General features: G+C 37.5%; 1 pseudogene; it reads left to right on the top strand.

Moving 5' to 3' along the window:
- The first annotated feature begins 12736 nt into the window (after positions 1 to 12736).
- Positions 12737 to 13286, top strand: LOC125171561 (60S ribosomal protein L10-like; annotated as a pseudogene).
- Positions 13287 to 21006: the final 7720 nt, after the last annotated feature.

Raw genomic sequence — 21006 nt, 5'->3', positions numbered from 1 at the left:
CAATTATTTTGTACTCTTATTTCTCTTAGCAATGTTTTATAATTTTTAGTGTACAGATCTGGAATATACTTAATTTATTCCTAAGTATTTCATGTTTTTTGAAGATATTATAAGTGATATGACTACGCCAGAATTTGTTTATCCATTCTACTGTGGATTATATTAAAATTGTTGAAAGCTTTTGGTTTTCATTAAGAACACAACCATGTACATTTTTGGCAAGTCTTTTAGTGCATACGTACACACATTTTTTTGGGTTATAAAATTAGGAATAAAATTTCTGATTTTATTCACTGATATGCACATGTTAAACTAGAATAGGTAATGCTCAGCATTTTTCCAAAGTTTGGTTCCCAAATTTGAGGAAAGACATGAATCTACATACTCTAGAAGCTCAATGAGCCTTGAATAGGATAAATTCAAAGACATCCACATTGAAACACATTACAATCAAACAGCTGAAATCCAGAGACAAAGAGAGAATCCTGAAAGCAGCAAGAGAAAAGCAACTCAACATATAAAAGGGATCATCCTAACAAGGTCAATAGCTCATTTCTCATCAGAAACCATAGAAGCTAAGAAAGAAAGAAAGAAAGAAAGAAAGAAAGAAAGAAAGAAAGAAAGAAAACATAAAGGCTAAAAGAACGTGGATGACATATTTAAAGTGCTGAAAGAGGGGCACCTGGGTGGCTCAGTTGGCTAAGCATCCAACTCGACTAGGTCATGATCTTGTGGTTGATGGGTTCGAGCCCCATATTGAGCTCTGTGCTAGCAGCTCAGAGCCTGCAGCCTATTTTGGATTCTGTGTCTCCCTCTCTCTCTTTCCCTCCCCCACTCATGCTCTCTCTCTCTCTCTCTCTCTCTCAAAAGTGAATAAACAAAAAATTTATTAAAGTGCTGAAAGAAAAAACTGTCAATCAAGAATTCCATATAGAGCAAAACTATCCAGAAGAATTGGAAACAAACTAAATGTTCATTAATTGATGAATGGATAAACAAAATGTGGTATATCCATACAATGGAATATTATTTAGCCATAAAAAATTATAAAGTACTGGTACATGCTACAATATGGATGAACCTTGAAAACATTAGGCCAAGTGAAAGACGCTGGACATCAAAGGCTACATATTGAAAGATGCCATTTATACGAAATGTCCAGAATAGGCAAATCTGTACTGATAGAAAGCAGATTAGTCATTACCAGGGCGGGGGGAGGGGAGAAGAAATGGGAAGTTACTGCTTAATAAATATAGAGTTTCCTTCTGGGATGATGAAAATGTTCTAGAATTAAATAGTGATTATTGTTGCACAAGGTTGTGAATGTACCAAAAAGGCATGGACTCAATTATCTACATTCTAGATAATTATTTAAAAAAATGTAATAAAAATAATGTTTTAATGGTAGCTTTGAAGGACACTGTAGCACCTGCAATTAACTCTGGCTACAATGTTTTTCTAAATTTTTTTTTAGTGTTTATTTATTTTTGACAGAGAGAGACAGAGCATGACCAGGAGGGGCAGAGAGAGAGGGCGACACAGAATCCGAAGCAGGCTCCAGGCTCTGAGCTGTCAGCACAGAGCCTGATGCGAGCCTCAAACTCACAGACTGCAAGATCATGACCTGAGCCGAAGTCAGACGCTCAACCGACTGAGCCACCCAGGCACCCCTACAATGTTTTTCTAATTGCAAGTCTTAGCTCATGGATGCCTATCTAATGTATAGTTAAGGCTTTACACTTTAAAATGGTTACAATGGTAAATTTTAAGCTACATGAATTTTACTTCATTAATAAATATGATAGTATTGTATTATAAATAAAAGAATAAAATAAATATTTCTGAGTTCATATGATATGGATAAAAATGAGGAGAAAGGACAAGTCTTACCTAAAGCATTGCTATTAAGAAATATAGAAGGAATGAGGAAATAAATCACCGTTAGAACATCATGGTAATATTATTACAGGAAAAGCCCATATTTTCATATGCTTATTTGCCACCTGTATGGTTTTTTTTTAGTGAAGACATGTTCAGAATATGTTGCTCACTTTTTAAATAGTTATTTGTGTATTTACTGTTGAGATATAAGTTATTTTTTGGATACATGATTTGAAAATATTGTTTTCTGGCACAAAAACAGACACATAGACCAATGGAATAGAATAGAAACCCCAGAACTAGACCCACAAATGTATGGCCAACTCATCTTTGACAAAGCAGGAAAGAACATCCAATGGAAAAAAAGACAGTCTCTTTAACAAATGGTACTGGGAGAACTGGACAGCAACATGCAGAAGGTTGAAACTAGACCACTTTCTCACACCATTCACAAAAATAAACTCAAAATGGATAAAGGACCTGAATGTGAGACAGGAAACCATCAAAACCTTAGAGGAGAAAGCAGGAAAAGACCTCTCTGACCTCAGCCGTAGCAATCTCTTACTCGACACATCCCCAAAGGCAAGGGAATTAAAAGCAAAAGTGAATTACTGGGACCTTATGAAGATAAAAAGCTTCTGCACAGCAAAGGAAACAACCAACAAAACTAAAAGGCAACCAACGGAATGGGAAAAGATATTCGCAAGTGACATCTTGCGACAAAGGGCTAGTATCCAAAATCTATAAAGAGCTCACCAAACTCCACACACAAAAAACAAATAACCCAGTGAAGAAATGGGCAGAAAACATGAATAGACACTTCTCTAAAGAAGACATCCGGATGGCCAACAGGCACATGAAAAGATGTTCAGCGTCGCTCCTTATCAGGGAAATACAAATCAAAACCACACTCAGATATCACCTCACGCCAGTCAGAGTGGCCAAAATGAACAAATCAGGACACTATAGATGCTGGAGAGGATGTGGAGAAATGGGAACCCTCTTGCACTGTTGGTGGGAATGCAAATTGGTGCAGCCGCTCTGGAAAGCAGTGTGGAGGTTCCTCAGAAAATTAAAAATAGACCTACCCTATGACTGCTAGGAATTTATCCAAGGGATACAGGAGTACTGATGCATAGGGGCACTTGTACCCCAATGTTCATAGCAGCACTCTCAACAATAGCCAAATTATGGAAAGAGCCTAAATGTCCATCAACTGATGAATGGATAAAGAAATTGTGGTTTATATACACAATGGAGTACTACGTGGCAATGAGAAAAAATGAAATATGGCCTTTTGTAGCAACGTGGATGGAACTGGAGAGTGTGATGCTAAGTGAAATAAGCCATACAGAGAAAGACAGATACCATATGGTTTCACTCTTATGTGGATCCTGAGAAACTGAACAGGAACCCATGGGGGAGGGGAAGGAAAAAAAAAAGAGGTTAGAGGGGGAGAGAGCCAAAGCATAAGAGACTGTTAAAAACTGAGAACAAACTGAGGGTTGATGGGGGGTGGGAGGGAGGAGAGGGTGGGTGATGGGTATTGAGGAGGGCACCTTTTGGGATGAGCACTGGGTGTTGTATGGAAACCAATTTGACAATAAATTTCATATATAAAAAAAAAGAAGAAAATACTGTTTTCATTTTTTCTTAATGTCTTTTGCAGAGAAAAAATCTTTAACTTTTATAAAGTCAGTTACAATTTTTTCCTTTATAGGATAAGCTTTGGTGTCATAGCTGAAAAATCGTCTCTAAACCCAGGGCATACAGATTTTATCATCTGTTTTCTTCTAGAAATTATATATTTAAATCTATGGTGGATTATTGAGTTAATTTTATATAAGGTTAACAACTTATCTAATGATATGCATCAAGAATAATATTACCTTTTTGCATATTGCTGTGCAATTTTCCCAATACTATTTGTACTTTCCCTTTCAAATTGTCCTTGCACATTTGTCAAAAATTAGTTGACTATATTTGGTGGGTCTATTTCTGGGCTCTCTGTTCTATTATTCTTTGTGTCTATTATTTTACTAACAATACATTCTCTTCATTATTGATGTTTTCTTCACTTAACTATTTTTAATTAATTAGGGATCAATTTATTTCCCCTCAACTTTGTTGAGATATAATTGACAAATAAAACTGAGGATATTTAAAGTAGGCTTCATCATGGTTTAATATACAGGTACATTGTGAAAGGATTTCCTCCATCTAGTTAATTAACACATTCATCTTATCACATGTTTATTGTTTTTGTTTGTGAGAGCATTTAAGTTCTATTTACTGACCAAACTTCAATTATACAATACAGAGTTACCAACTATCATTGCCAATGTATACATCAGATCCTCAGACCTTATGCATTTTAAAGCTGAAAGTTTGTAACCTTTTATCAATCTATCTATGTTTTCCCCATCCCTCAGGCCCTGGCAACAACTTTTCTGCCATCTCTTTATATGACTTTGACTTAAAAACAAATAAGATTCCACATTACAATTGATACCATGCAGTATTTGTCTGGCTTATTTCATTTAGTGTAATGTCTTCAAGGTCCATCTGTGTTGTTTCAAATAACAGGATTTCCTTCTTTCTCATAGCTGAATATTTTATTGTATATTTATCAATGGATAAAGAAGATGTGGGATATATATATGTATCCCACATCTTCTTTATCCATTGATCTTTGATGGACACATAGATTATTTCCATATCTTGGCTCTTGGGAATGCTGCAATGCTGCAGTGAACATGATGGTGCAGATATCTCTTCAAGATCCTGTTTTTTTGTTTGTTTGTTTGTTTCTTTCCTTTGGATATATATCTAGAAGTAGATCATATAGTAGTTATATTATAAATTTTTCAGGGACCTCTATCATGCTTTCCATAGTTGCTGTACCAATTTATATTTCCACCAATAGTGCACAAGGGTTCCTTTTTCTTCACATCCTTGCCAACTTATGTTATCTTTTGACTTTTTAATGATAATCATTCTAAAAGGTTTGAGATGATATCTCATTGTGGTTTTGATTTGAATTCCCCTGATGATTAGCAGTGTTGAGCACCTTGCTATGTACCACTTGGCCATTTGTATATCTTCTTTGGAAAAATGTCTGTTCAGTTCCTCTCCCAATTTTTTTTTTGAGTAGGCTTCATGCCAAGCATGGAGCCCATTACAGGGCCAAACTCACAACCCTGTGATCAAGACCTAAGTTGAGACCAAGAGTCAGATGCTTAACTGCATAAGCCACCCTGGTGTGCCTCTGCCAATTTTTTAATTGGTAATTTTTGCTACTGAGCTGTGTAAGTTTATAAATTTTTTATTTTAACCCTTTATCAGATATATGAATTGAAAATATTTCCCATATTCTGTAGGTTTCCTTTTTATTTTGTTGACGGCTTCTTTTGTTGTGTAGAGGCTTTTTAGTTTGGTATAGTCCCACTTATTTATTTTTGCCTTTGTTGCCTTTGCTTTTACATCATATCCAAAATCATTGTGAAACTGAATGTCATAGAGCTTACTATGTTTTCTTCTAGCTTTATGGTTTCATGTCTTTAATCCATTTTAGTTGATTTTTGTGTATGGTGTAAAACAGGGGTCCAGTTATATTCTTTTGCATGTGGGTGCCCAGTTTTCCCACCACTGTATATTTTGGTTTCTTTGTCATACACTAATTGAGCATGCATGCATGAGTTCATTTATGGGTTCCCTATTCTGTTTCTTTGATCTATGTGTCTGTTTTTGTCCAATATCATACCACTTTGATAATCATAACTCTATGCTATAGTTTTAAGTCAGGATGTGCACTATCTGCTGATTTGATCTTTTTCAAGATTGCTTTGGCTATTCAAGGTCTTTTGTGGTTCCACACAAATTTTAAGATTGTTTTTCTATTTCTTTGGAAAATGACATTAGAATTTTGATAGGGATTGCATTTAATTGCTTTGGGTAGTACGGATATTTTAACTTCCAATTCATGTACATGAAATATCTTTTATTTGTGTCTTCTTCAATGTCTTTTATCAATGTCATAGTTTGCAGTATACTGTGGTTTTATAATAAGTCTTGAAATCAGATGATGTAAGTCCTCTAAGTTTGTTCTTTTTCAGAAAAAAATTTCTTATTATTCTAGTACCTTGGAATTTCCATACAAGTAAATATAAATTTTAGAACAGTCTTCTCACTTTCTACAAAAAAAATTGCTGGAGTTTTGATTGGGATTTTCTAAAATACTTAAAGATCAATTTGGGGGGAAATGGCCATCTTAACAATATCGTGTCTACTGGCTCATAAATGTGATATATCTCTTAATTTATTTAGATCTTAATTTCTCAAAGGAGAGGTTAAGATGGTGGAGGAATAGGGAGACACTAAGTTTGCCTCCTCCCCCAACACAGCTGGATAAATATCAAATTATTCTGAACACCCAAGAAATCAAACAGAAGTTTAGAGATCAAAGCTACAGGTCTACAAACAGAAAAAATGAAGGTAGGAAGTGTAGGGAGTTGATTTGTGAGAGAAAAGAGCTGTAGGTGCTTCAGGAGAGAGGGATCATGATTGTGGAGAGGTGAGCTAAGAGTGAAGAAAATAAAAGAATGAAAACACATGCAGGGGACTGCATAAGAAAGCTGTTACCCAAAAGCATTGATGGGAAAAAGGAGAGGGTTTCAATACTGCCAAGTTTTTTGTTTTTGTTTCTTTTTGTTTTTGTTTTTGCTTTTTTGAGAAAGAGAGAGATCAAGAGCATGCATCAGTTTATAAGAAGGGAAAGAGAATTTTTTTTTTGAGCAAGGGAGAAAGAAAATCTTAAGCAGGGTCCATGCTCAGGGCAGATCCCAACATTGGGCTTGATCTCACAGCCATAAGATCATGATCTGAGCCAAAATCAAGAGTCAGACACTTAATTGACTGAGCCACCCAGGCACACCTACCACTTTTTTTTTTAATAAACAATGGAGTGCAGAGTCTGAAGTTGCGGAGTTAGCACCTATTGCAGCATGGTTGTGACTTCCTGGGATAAGCTGGCACCAGCAACAGTGCAGTGAGACCCCTCACCAGAGATTGGCATAATCTAAGCCATGGAGTTCTCTGAAGTGTGAGGTTTTGAAACACAGCTGCACCTGAGGTAAAACCCAGGAAGGAGGTGCCACAGCTCCCAGGCAGACAGCTCAGACACAGGGTGAAGGCAGGGATCTGATGAAGCTGAGGACACAGGTGGGTGACTACATGTCTGTGAGGGCATGAACTTCCTACTCCAGAGACAGAGAGCAAGGTGAAGCCATTTTCACCCCTAGCCTACTAGCACTGATGGATCTCAGTGAGCTAAACAATGCCACCAACTGGAGAATGGAGCCTTTACACCAAGCCCCGCCCCCCTGCACCCTCCAGGCACATCTCCATTGGGGCAAGTGTAAGAATCAGAGCAGCCAACTTCTCCCTCAGAAGACCAGCACAAGGCCCTTCCACACACTAAGTCTACTGATTATAGAGTGATGCAAAGCTTCAGTCTAGGGGAAACAGGATCCAGCTTCCTTTGGGTGTCATTGATTTGCTTGTTTCTGTTTTTTCTTGGATACAAAAAGAGTACTTTTATTTTATTTTATTTTTTTGATTTTTATTCTTTTTTTTTTGTCTATCACACTTTTCTTAACAAGCAGACCACAACTTACCTAAGATCCAACTTCCTTTATTATTTTTAAGTTACTATTTTTTAATCTTTTATATTATTTTTGAGAGAGAAAGAGACACAGATTGTGAGTTGCAGAGGGGCAGAGAGAGAGGGAGACACAGAATCCAAAGCAGGCTCCAGGCTCTGAGCTGTCAGCACAGAACCCGACTTGGAGATTGAACTCACAACCTGTGAGATCATGACCTGATCCAAAATCAGACACTTAACCTACTGAGCCATCCAGGTGCCACTTTTTAAATTATTAAATTTTTATTTTATTAATGTTATTTTTTCCCTGCAAAGTGACAAGATGGAGGAATTCACTCCAAAAGAAAGAACAGGAAGAAATGACAGACAGGGATTTAATCAATACAGATATAAGTAAGATGTCTGAACTAAATTTAAAACAACAATTATAAGGATTCTAGCTGGGCTTGAAAAAAGCATAGAAGACTCTAGAGAATTAGTTACTGCAGAGATAAGAGTTAAATCTACTCAGGTCAAAATTAATAATGCTATAGCCAAGATGCAAAATCAAATGAATGCCATAACAGTGAGGATGGATGAAGCAGAGAAAACAATTAGTGATATAGAAGAAAAATTTATGGAAAATAGTAAGCTGAAGAGGGAAACAATGGTAAGAGATCATGAAGGCAGACATAGATAACTCAATGACTTATTAAAATGGACTAACATTCATATCATAGGAGTTCCAGAAGATGAAGAGACAGAAAAATGGACAGAAGGTTTATTTGAGCAAACTATAGCTGAAAACTTCCATAATCTGGGGAAGGACACAGACATCAAAATCCAAGAAGCACAGAGAACTCCCACTAAATTAAAAAAAAAAAAAGCCTACCATTGCCAAGGCATATCATGGTCAAATTCACAAAATACACAGACGAGGAAAGAATTCTGAAGGCAAAAAGGGATTAAAAAGGTCCTTAAACTACAAGGGAAGACAGATCAGGTTTGCAACTGACCTGTCCACAGAATTGTGGCAGGCCAGAAGGGAATGGCAGGATATATTCAATGTGCTGAATAAGAATAATATGCAGCCAAGAATACTTCATCCAGCAAGGCTGGTATTCAGAATAGAAAGAGAAATAGTTTCCTGGAGAAACAAAAACTAAAGGAGTTTGTGACCACTAAACCAGCCCTGCAAGAAATATTAAGGAGGACTCTGAGAAGAGGGGGAACAAAAGGCCAAAAGCAACAAAGACTAGAAAGGACTAGAAAGTATCACCAGAAACACCAACTCCACAGTTTAGGTTATGAATACTAAATTCATATCTTTCAATAGTCACTCTGAATGTAAATGGACTAAATGTTCTAATCAAAAAAGAGAGGGTATCACAACGGATAAAAAAAAACAAAAACAAACCAATACATATACATACAATACAATACATACATACATACAATACAATAGGTACATACATACAATACATATACATACATACTGCCTACACAGACTCATTTTAGACCTAAAGATATGGGCAGATTGAAAGTGAAGAGAAGGAGAACCATCTATCATGCTAATGGACACAAAAAGAAAGCCAGAGTATCCATACTTATACCAGATAAACTAGATTTTAAACCGAAGACTGTAACAAAAGATAAAGAAGGGCATTTATCATAATTAAGGGATCAAGCCATCAAGAAGATCTAATCATTGTAAATATTTATGCCGTCAACTCGGAGACCCAAATAGAAGTCGATTAATCACAAACATAAAGAAACTCACTGCTAATAATACATTAATAGTAGGGGAATTTAATAACCCACTTAACAGCACCTACTTGACAGATAATCTAAGCAGAAAATCAACAAGGAAACAATGGCTTTGAATGACACACTAGACCAGATGGACTTAACATATATTTTCAACACATTCCACCCTAAAGTAACAGAATACACACTCTTTTCAAGTGCACATGAAACATTCTCCAGAATAGATCACATACTGGGTCACAAATCAGGCCACAACAAGTACAAAAAGACTGAGATCATACGATGCATATTTTGAGACCACAATGTTATGAAACTTGAAGTCAACCATAAGAAAATTTGGAAAGACCACAAATACATGGAGGGTAAAGAACTTCCTACTGAAGAATGAATGGGTTAACCAGGAAATTAAAGAAGAATTTCTTTTTAAAAAAATACATGGAAGCCAATGAAAATGAAAACACAACAGTTCAAAACCTTTGGGATTCAGCAAAGGCAGTCCTAAGAGGGAAGTATATTGCAATACAGGCCTAACCTCAAGAAGCAAGAAAGGTCTTAAAAACACAACTTAACCTTACACCTAAAGGAGCTAGAAAAGGAACAGCAAACAAAGCCCAAAACCAGCAGAAGAAGGGAAAGCATAAAGGCAGAAGTGAAATAAATGATATGGAAAACAAAAACAAAAACAGAAGAGATCAATAAAACTAAGAGCTGGTTCCTTGAAAGAATTAATAGAATTGATAACCCACTAGCCAGACTTATCCAAAAGAAAAGAGAAAGGACCCAAATAAATAAAAGTCACAAATGAAAGGGGAGAGATCACAAACAACACCTCGGAAATATAAACAATTATAAAGAATAATATGAAAAATTATATGCCAACAAAGTAGGCAACCTAGAAGAAAAGGATAAATTCCTCGAAACATGAAAACTACCAAAACTGAAACAGGAAGAAATAGAAAATTTTAACATACCCATAATGAGCAAGAAAATTGAAACAGAATCAAAAATCTCTCTACAAACAAAAGTCCAGGGCCAGATGGAAATTACACCAGACATTTAAAGGACATTTATTTTTTTTTTAATTTTTTTTTAGCGTTTATTTATTTTTGAGACAGAGAGAGACAGAGCATGAACGGGGGAGGGTCAGAGAGAGAGGGAGACACAGAATCTGAAATAGGCTCCAGGCTCCGAGCTGTCAGCACAGAGCCCACATGGGGCTCAAACTCACGGACCACGATATCATGACCTGAGCCGAAGTGGGAAGCTTAGCTGACTGAGCCACCCAGGCACCCCACTGAGCCACCCAAGTACCCCTTAAAGAAAATTTAATACCTATTCTTCTCAGACTGCTTCAAAAAAAATAGCAATGGAAGGAAAACTTCCAAACTCATTCTACAAGGCCAGCATCACCTTGATTCCAACACCAAAGACCCCACTAAAAAAGAGAATTACAGGCCAATATCCCCGATGAACATGGATGTGAAACTTCCCAACAAGATACTAGCAAATTGAATTAAAAGAGTACATTAAAGGAATTATTCACCAAGATCAAGTGGGATTTATTCCTAGGCTACAAGGCTAGTTCAATACTTGCAAAACAATCAACATGATACACCACATTAATAAAAGAAAGGATAGAGGAGGAGTCAACATGGCAGAGAAGTAGGGGGACCCTAAGTCCCTGCATCCTTCAAAGACAGCAGTACTGAGGCCAGAAGACTTGGAATTCCAGGAATCTGGGCTACAGAGTGACAGAAACATCTGTTGCCCATGGGGACAACTTGGCAGGCCATAGACATTTTTAATCTATTCTACACCTCTTCTGTATCTCTTTCTTTATTTTTTTTTTCTCTCTCTCTCTGGATTAAGCCATGTTGTTTCTCTCATTCTCTACATAGTCATTTTTGTTTCTTTTCTTTTTCCCCACCCCTGTCATTTCTCTCTTTGTATGGGATAAGACATGTTCCACCACCTCCCCCTTTTTTAAAAATTTTCCAGTGTTATTTCAATGAACAAATCAAAGCACACCGGGTGAAGGTCCAAACCACCACTACAAGTAGGAAGATAGAGGAACCAGAGTCACAACAACAGCACACAACACATTCCAAAAAAACACCTCCTAAAGGGCCAGGCCTGGACAGAGTATGACCCCTTATTAATTTAGTAGTGCTTGCAGATGCAGGATACATAACAAGCTATTAAAACACATAAATGACAGAAAACTAGCCAAAATGATGAAATGGAAGAATTCTCCTCAAAAGAAATTCCAGGAAGAAATGACAGCTAGAGAATTGCTCAAAACAGATATAAATAACATATCTGATCAAGAATTTAGAATAATAGTCATAAGATTACTAGCTGGGCTTGAGAAAAGTATAGAAGACAGCAGAGAATCTACTGCTCAGAGATGAAGGAACTAAGACTCATGATGAATTAAGAAACATAAATGAGGTGCAAAATAAACTAGATGCATTGACAGCAAGGATGTAGGAAGAGAGGGGAGGATAAGTGAAATAGAAGATAAAATTATGGAAAATGATAAAGCTGAGAAAAAGAGAGAAAAGAAAATACTTCACCATGAATGGGGAATTAGAGAATTAAGTGATTCGATGAAATGTAATAATATCCATATCATAGGAGTTCCAGAAGAAGAAGAAGAAGAAGAAGAAGAAGAAGAAGAAAGAGAGAGAGAGAGAGAGAGAGAAAGAGAGAGAGAGAGAGAAAGGGGCAGAAAGTTTACTTGAACAAATTATAGCTGAAAACTTCCCTAATCTGAGAAAGGAAGCATACATCCAAATCCAGGAGGCACAGAAAACTCCCTTCAGATTCAACAAGAATAGGTCCTCTCCATAGCATATCATGGTGAAACTGGCAAAATACGAAGACAAAGAGAGAATTCCAAAAGCAGCTAAGGACAAATGGTCCTTAACCTACAAGGGTAGACACATAAGAGTAGTAGCAGACCTGTCCACTGAAACTTGGCAGGCCAGAAGGGAGTGGCAGGAAATATTCAATATGCTGAATAGGAAAAATATGCAGCCAAGAATCCTTTATCCAGCAAGGCAGTCATTCAGAATAGAAAGAGAGATAAAGGCTCTCCCATACAAAAACTGAAGGAGTTCATGACCACTAAACCAGTCCTGCAAGAGATCTTAAGGGGAACTCTGTGAGTGGAATGCTACAAAGACTACAAAAGCCCAGAGACATCACCACAAGCATGAAACCTATAGATAACACAGTGATACCAAATCCATATCTTTCATTAATAACTCTGAATGTAAATGGACTAAATGCCCCAATCAAAAGATATAGGGTATCAGAATGGATAAAAAAAACAAAAACAAAAACAAGATCCATCTATATGCTGTCTATAAGAGACTCATTTTAGACCTGAGGATACCTTCAGATTAAAAGTGGGGGGATGGAGGCTCTTTTCCTTCGGCGCACCACTCAAGATCTTGGTGTCGCCATGGGCCACCGCCCCACCTGGTGTTACTGGTATTGTAAGAACAAGCCATATCCAAAGTCTCATTTCTGCAGAGGTGTCCCTGATGCCAAGTTCCGCATTTTTGACCTGGGGCGTAAGAAGGCAAAAGTGGATGAGTTCCCACTGTGTGGCCACATGGTGTCAGATGAATACGAGCAGCTCTCCTCTGAAGCCCTGGAGGCTGCCCGAATTTGTGCCAACAAGTACATGGTGAAAAGCTGTGGCAAAGATGGTTTTCACATCCGGGTGCGGCTCCACCCTTTCCATGTCATCCGTATCAACAAGATGTTGTCCTGTGCTGGAGCTGACAGGCTCCAGACAGGTATGCGGGGTGCCTTTGGAAAGCCCCAGGGCACAGTGGCCAGGGTCCACATTGGCCAAGTCATCATGTCCATCCGTACCAAGTTGCAGAACAAGGAGCATGTGATTGAGGCCCTATGTAGGGCCAAGTTCAAGTTCCCTGGCCGCCAGAAGATCCACATTTCCAAGAAGTGGGGCTTTACTAAGTTTAACGTGGACGAATTTGAAGACATGGTGGCTGAAAAGCGGCTCACCCCGGTTGGTTGTGGGGTCAAATACATCCCTAATCGTGGCTCCTTGGACAAATGGCAGGCTCTGCACTCATGCGAACCTCAGCACTGCCCTTCCCCATTCATGCCCACCAATAAATCCTGCTTCCTGTCTAACAAAAAAAAAAAAGTGAGGGGATGGAGAACCATCATGCTACTGAAAGTCAAAAGAAAGCTGGAGTAGCCATACTTATATCAGACAAACTAGACTTTAAACTAAAGGCCATAACGAGATGAAGAAGGGCATTATATCATAATTGCATCAAGAATGCTAACAATTATAAACATTTATGTCCCCAACTTGGAATGACCCAAATATTTAAATTAATTAATCACAAACATAAGCAATTGTATCAATAAGAATATGGTAATTGCAGGGGACTTTAATACTCCACTTACAACAATGGGCAGATCATCTAGGCAAAAACCAATAAACAATGGTGTTGAATGATCATTGGACCAGATGGACTTGACAGATGTATTTAAAACTTTTCATCCAAAAGCAGCAGAAAATACATTCTTCTCAAATGCACATGGAACATCTCCAAGATAGATCACATACTGGGTCACAAAACAGCCCTCAATAAATACAAAAGAATTGAGATCATACCACGCATATTTTCAGATCACAATGCTATGAAACTTGAAATCAACCACAAGAAAAATTTGGAAAGCCTCCAAATGCATGGAAGTTAAAGAATATCTTACTAAAGAATGAATGGGCCAACCAGGCAATTAAAGAAAAAATTTAAAAATACACAGGAGCAAATGAAAATGAAAATGCGACACTCCAAGCCCTTTGGAATGCGGCAAAGGCAATCCAGGCCTACTTCAAGAAACAAGAAAAATCCCAAATACAAACCTAACTGCACACCGAAAGGAACTAGAAGCAGAACAGCAAAGAAACCCCAAAGCCAGCAGAAGAAAAGAAACAATAAAGACTAGAGCAGAAATAAATAATATAGAATCCAAAAAAAAAAACAAATCAATGAATCTAAGACCTGGGTTTTTGAAAAAATAGACAAAATTGATAAACCCCTAGCCAGATTTCTCAAAAAGAAAAGAGAGAGAGCCCAACAGATAAAATCACAAATGAAAGAGGAGAGATCACAACCAACACCACAGAAATACAAAAAATTATTAGAGAATACTATGAAAAAGCACATGCCAATAAATTGGACAACCTGAAAGAAATGAACAAGTTCCTAGACACCACACACTACCAAAACTCAAACGGGAAGAAATAGAAAATTTGAACAGACCCATAACTAGTGAAGAAATTGAATCAGTTATCAAAAATCTCCCAACAAATAAGAGTCCTGGACCAGATGGCTTCCCTGAGGAGTTCTGCCAGACATTTAAAGCAGAGTTAATATCTACCCTTCCTCAAGCTGTTCCAAAAAATAAAAAGGAAAGGAAAGCTTCCGTATTCTATGAAGCCAGCATTACCTTGATTCCCAAACCAGACAGAGACCCTGCTAAAAAGGAGAATTACAGGCCAATATCCGTGATGAACATGGATGCGAAAATTCTCAACAAGATACTAGCAAATCAAATTCAACAGTATATCAAAAGAATTATTCACCATGATCAAGTGGAATTCATTCCTGGCCTGCAGGACTGGTTCATTATTCGCAAATCAACCAATGTGATACGTCACATTAATAGAAGAAAGGAAAAGAACCATATGATCCTGCCAATAGCTGCAGAAAAAGCATTTGACAAAATACAGCATCCTTTCTTAATAAAAACCCTCAAGACAGGGGGCGCCTGGGTGGCTCAGTCGGTTAAGCGTCCGACTTCAGCTCAGGTCACGATCTCGCGGTGTGTGAGTTCGAGCCCCTCCTCAGGCTGTGGGCTGATGGCTCAGAGCCTGGAGCCTGCTTCCAATTCTTTGTCTCCCCCTCTCTCTGCCCCTCCCCGGTTCATGCTCTGTCTCTCTCTGTCCCAAAAATAAATAAACGTTAAAAAAAAATAAAAAAAAAACCCTCAAGACAGTTGGGATAAAAGGAACATATCTTAACATCATAAAAGTCATATATGAAAATCCCACAGCTAATATCATCCTCAATGGGGAAAAACAGAGTTTTCCCGAGATCAGGAACATGACAGGGATATCCACTCTCACCACTGTTGTTTAACATAATGTTGGAAGTCCTAGCCTCAGCAATCAGACAAGACAAAATAAAATGCATCCAAATTGGCAAAGAAGAAGTCAAACTTTCACTTTTCACAGATGACATGATATGCTACCTGGAAAACCAGAAAGACTCCACCAAAAAGGTGCTAGAACTGATACATGAATTCAGCAAAGTCGCAGGATACAGAATCAATGTACATAAATTGGTTGTATTTCTATATACCAGTAATGAAGCAACAGAAAGAGAAATCAAGGAATCGATCCCATTTACAATTACACCAAGAACCATAAAATACCTAGGAATAAACCTAACCAAAAATGTAAAAGATCTATACACTGAAAACTATAGAAAGCTTATGAAAGAAATTAAAGAAGACACAAAGAAATGGAAAAGCATTCCATGCTCATGGATTGGAAGAACAAATACTATTAAAATGTCAATACTATCCAAAGCAATCTACACATTCAAGCAATCCCAATCAAAATTGCATTGGCATTCTTCTTAGAGCTAGAACAAATAATCCTAAAACTTGCATGGAACCAGAAGAGACCCCGAATAGCCTAAGCAATGCTGAAAAAGAGAACCAAACCAGGATATATCACATTCCTGGACTTTAGCCTCTACTACAAAGCTGTAATCATTAAGACAGTATGGTATTGGCACAAAAACAGTCACATAGACCAAAGGAACAGAATAGAGAACCCAGAATTTCACCCACAAAATGTATGGCCAACTAATATTTGACAGGGCAGGAAAGAGTATCTAATGGAAAAAAAGACAGTCTCTTTAGCAAATGGTGCTGGGAGAAATGGACAGCAACATGTAGAAGAATGAAACTGGACCACTTTATTACACCATACACAAAAATAAATTCAAAATGTATGAAAGACCTAAATGTGAGACAAGAAACCATCAAAACCCTAGAGGAAAAAACAGGCAACAACCTCTTTGACCTCAGCTGCAACAACATACTCAACACATCTCCAAAGGCAAGGGAAATAAAGCAAAAATGAACTATTGGGACCTCATCAACATAAAAAGCTTCTGCACAGGGAAGGAAACAATCAAAACTAAAAGGCAACTGACGTAATGAGAGAAGATATTTGCAAATGACATATCGCATAAAGGGTTACTATCCAAAATCTATAAAGAAACTTACCAAACTCAACACCTGAAAAATAATCTAGTGAAGAAATGGGCAGAAGACATGAATAGACACTCTTCCAAAAAAGACAGATGCTCAATATCACTCATCATCAGGGAAATACAAATCAAAACCACACTGCAATACCACCTCATACCTAGGTCAGCGTGGCTAAAATTAACAACTCAGGAAACAGATGTTGGCAAGGATGTGGAAGAGCAAAACCCTTTTGCACTGTTGGTGGAATGCAAACAGGTGTAGCCACTATGGAAAACAGTGTGGAGGTTCATCAAAAAATTAAAAATAGAATCAGCCTATAACCCAGCAATAGCACTACTAGGAATTTATCCAAAGGATATAGGAGTGCTGATTCATGGGGACACATGTGCCCCAATGTTTATAGCAGCACTTTCAACAATAGCCAAATTATGGGAAAAGCCCAAATGTCCAGCAACTGATGAATGGATAAAGAAGATATGGTTTATATATAAAATGGAATACTACTTGGGAATGAAAAAGAATGAAATCTTGCCATTTACAACAATGTGGATGGAACTGGAGGGTATTATGCTATGTGAAATAAGTCAGAGAAAAACATATCATATGTTTTCACTCATATGTGGAATTTGAGATACTTAACAGAAGACCATGGGGGAAGGGAAGGGGAAAAATGGTTTCAAACAGAGAGAGAGGCAAACCATAAGAGACTCTTAAATACAGAGGGGTTGATGGTGGGGGGGAGGGAGGGGAGAATGGGTGATGGGCATTGAGGAGGGCACTTGCTGGGATGAGCAATGGGTGTTGTATGTAAGCGATGAATCATGGGAACCTACTCTCGAAGCCAAGAGCACACTGTATACACTGTATGTTAGGTAACCTGACAACAAATTTCATTTAAAAAAACAATAGAACTACCCTATGATCCAGCCATCACACTACTGGGTAAACACGAATTTGAAAGGACACACGCACCTCTATGTTTATAGTAACATTATTTACAATAGCCAAGATATGGAAGCAGCCCAAGTGTCCATCCATAGATGAATAAATAAAGGAGATGTGTGTGTGGGTGTGTTTGTGTGTACATAAAATGTAATATTATTCAGCTATAAAAAAGAATGAAGTCTTAGCATTTGTAACCACACAGATGGAGCTAGAGAGTACAATGCTAAGTGAAATTAGTCAAAGAAAGACAAATGCCATATGATTTCACTCAAATGTGGGATTTGAGAAACCAAACAAAAAGAGAGAGAGAGAGAAGCAGACTTTTAATTATAGAGAACAAAATGATGGTTACTAGAGGGGATAGGATTGGGGAGATGGCTGAAATAGGTGATGGGGATTAAGAAGTACACCTGTTGTGATGAGCACCAGGTGATGTAACAAATTGTTGAATCATTATATTGTGTACCTGAAACTAATATAACACCGTATGTCACTAACTGGAATTAAAATTAAAACTTTTTTTAAAAATTAAAAAAAAAAAAAATAAGAACCATATGATCCTCTCAATAGATGCAGAAAAACCATTTGACAAAATACAGCATCTATTCTTGATAAAACCCTCAACAAAATAGGCATTGATGAAATATACCTCAACATCACAAAGGCCATATAACAAAAGATCCATAGCAAATATCATCTTCAATGGAGAAAAATGGAGGGCCTTTCCCCTACAGTCAGAAACAAAACAAGGATGCCCACTATCACCATTACTATTTAACATAGTACTGGAAGTCTTAGCCTCAGCAATCGGACAGCAAAAGAAAAAAACCATCCAAATCAGCAAGAAAGAAGCCAAAATTTCACTATTTGCAGATGACATGATACTCTATGTAGAAAACCCAAAACACTCCACCAAAAAATTGCTAGAACTAATACATGAATTCAGCAAAGTCATAGGTATAAATTCAACATACAGAAATCAGTTGCATTTATTTTTTTATTTTTTTAAATGTTTATTTATTTTTGAGAGAGAGAGAAAGAGAGCACAAGCAGGGGAGGGGCAGAGAGAAAGGAGGAAACAGAATCCAAGGCAGGCTCCAGGCTCTGAGCTGTCAGCATAGAGCCTGATGCGGGGCTGGAACTCACAAGCGGTGAGATTGTGACCTGAACCCAAGTCAGATGCTCAACCAACTTAGCCACCTAGGAGCCCCAGAAATAGGTTACATTTCTATACACCAATAACAAAGCAACAAAAAAGAAATCAGTCCCATTTGCAATTTCACCAAAAACAGTTAGATACCTATGAATAAACCTAACCAAAGGGATAAACGGTCTGTACTCTGTAAACTATAGAACACTTATGAAAGAAACTGAAAAGTACACAAAAAAAGTGGAAAAGCATTCAGTGCTCATGGATTGGAAGAACAGACATTGTTAAAATGTTGGGGCACCTGGGTGGCTCAGCCAGTTAAGCATCTGACTTCAGTTTGGGTCATGATCTCACAGTTTGTGAATTCAAGCCCTGCATCAGGTTCTTTGCTGTAAGCACAGAGCCTGCTTCAGATCCTCTATCCCCCTCTCTCTCTCTACCCCTATTCTCTCTCTCTCTCTCTCTCTCTCCCTCCCTCCCTCCCTCAAAAATAAACAAACATTAAAAAAAAGTATTTAAGATGTCTATACTACCCAAAGCAATCTACATACTTAATGCGATCCCCATCAAAATACCACCAGCATTTTTCACAGAGCTAGAACAAACAATTCTAAAATGTGTATAGAACCACAAAAGACCCCAAATAGCCAAAGCAATCCTGAAACAGAAAAGCAAATCTGGAAGCATCATGACTCCAGACTTCAAGCTATATTACAAAGCTGTAGTCATCAAGATAGTATGGTACTGGAACAAAAACAGACACATAGATCAATGGAACAGAATAGAAAACCCAGAAATGGACCCACAACTATATGGTCAACTAATCTTTGACAAAGCAGGAAAGAATACCCAATGGAAAAAAAGACATTCTCTTCAACAATTGGTGTTGGTAAAACTGGATGATGACATGCAAAAGAATGAAACTGACCACTTTCTCACACCATACACAAAAATAAATTCAAAATGATGAAATACCTAAACATGAGACACAAAACCATTAAAATCCTAAAGAACATAGGCAGCACCCTCTTTGACCTGAGCCAGAGCAACTTCTTACTAGACATGTCACAAAGGCAAGGGAAACAAAAGCAAAAATGAACAACTGGGAACAACTGGCACTGCAAAGGAAACAATCAACAAAATTAAAAGACGGCCTACAGAATGGGAGAAGATATTTGCAAATGACATATCAGATAAAGGGTTACTTTATAGATCCAAAATCTATAAAGAACTTATCAAGCTCAACATCCATAAAACAAATAATCCACTGAAGAAATGGGCAGAAGACATGAGTAGACACCTTTTCAAAGAAGAGATCCATATGGCTAACAGACACGTGAAAAGATGCTCAACATCACTCATCATCAGGGAAATACAAATCAAAACCATGATGAGATACCACCTCATACCTGTCAGAACAGCTAAAATTAACAACACAAGAAACAAAAGGTGTTGGTGAGGATACGAACAGGAAACGCTCTTTCACTGTTGGTGGGAATGCAAACTGATGCAGCCACTTTGGAGAACAGTATGGAGCTTCCTTGAAAAGTTAAAAATAGAGCTACCCTATGATTCAGCAATTGCACTATTATGTATTTAGCCAAAGGATACAAAAATACAGATTTGAAGTACACGTACCCCAATGTTATAGCAGCATTATCAACAATAGTCAAACAATGGAGAGAGCTCAAATGTCCATCAACTGACAAATGGATAAAGGAGATGTGGTGTATACACACACACACACACACACACACACACACACACACACACACACACAATGGGATATTACTCATCAATCAAAAAGAATGAAATCTTGCCATTTGCAACAATGTGGATGGAGCTAGAATGTATTATGCTAAGCAAGGTATGTCAGAGGAACACAAATACCATATGATTCACTCATATGTGGAATTTAAGAAACAAACAGATGAACATGTAAGTGGGGGGAAGAGAGAGAGTGGGAAACAAACTATGAGACTCAAAGATAGAGAAAAAACTGAAGGTTGATGGAGGAAGGTGGGTAGTGGGGAATGAGCTAGATGAGTAATGGGTATTAGTGAGGGCACTTGTTATGAGCACTGGGTATTGTATGAAAGTGATGAATCACTGAATTCTACTCCTGAAACCAATACTGCACTATATGTTAACTAACTAGAATTTAAATAAAAAATTGAAAACAAAAAAGGTATAATGAAAAACAAGGTATAAGCATTAATTGAAGGCCTACTATGTACCAGGCACTTGTACACATAAGTACTTTCATATATGTTATTTCATT

The sequence above is a fragment of the Prionailurus viverrinus genome, chromosome C1 (assembly GCF_022837055.1).
Source record: "Prionailurus viverrinus isolate Anna chromosome C1, UM_Priviv_1.0, whole genome shotgun sequence".
In the NCBI taxonomy this organism is placed as follows: Eukaryota; Metazoa; Chordata; class Mammalia; order Carnivora; family Felidae; genus Prionailurus; species Prionailurus viverrinus.
Note: the sequence above shows the minus strand (reverse complement) of the source record. Positions and strands in the feature narration are given on the sequence as shown.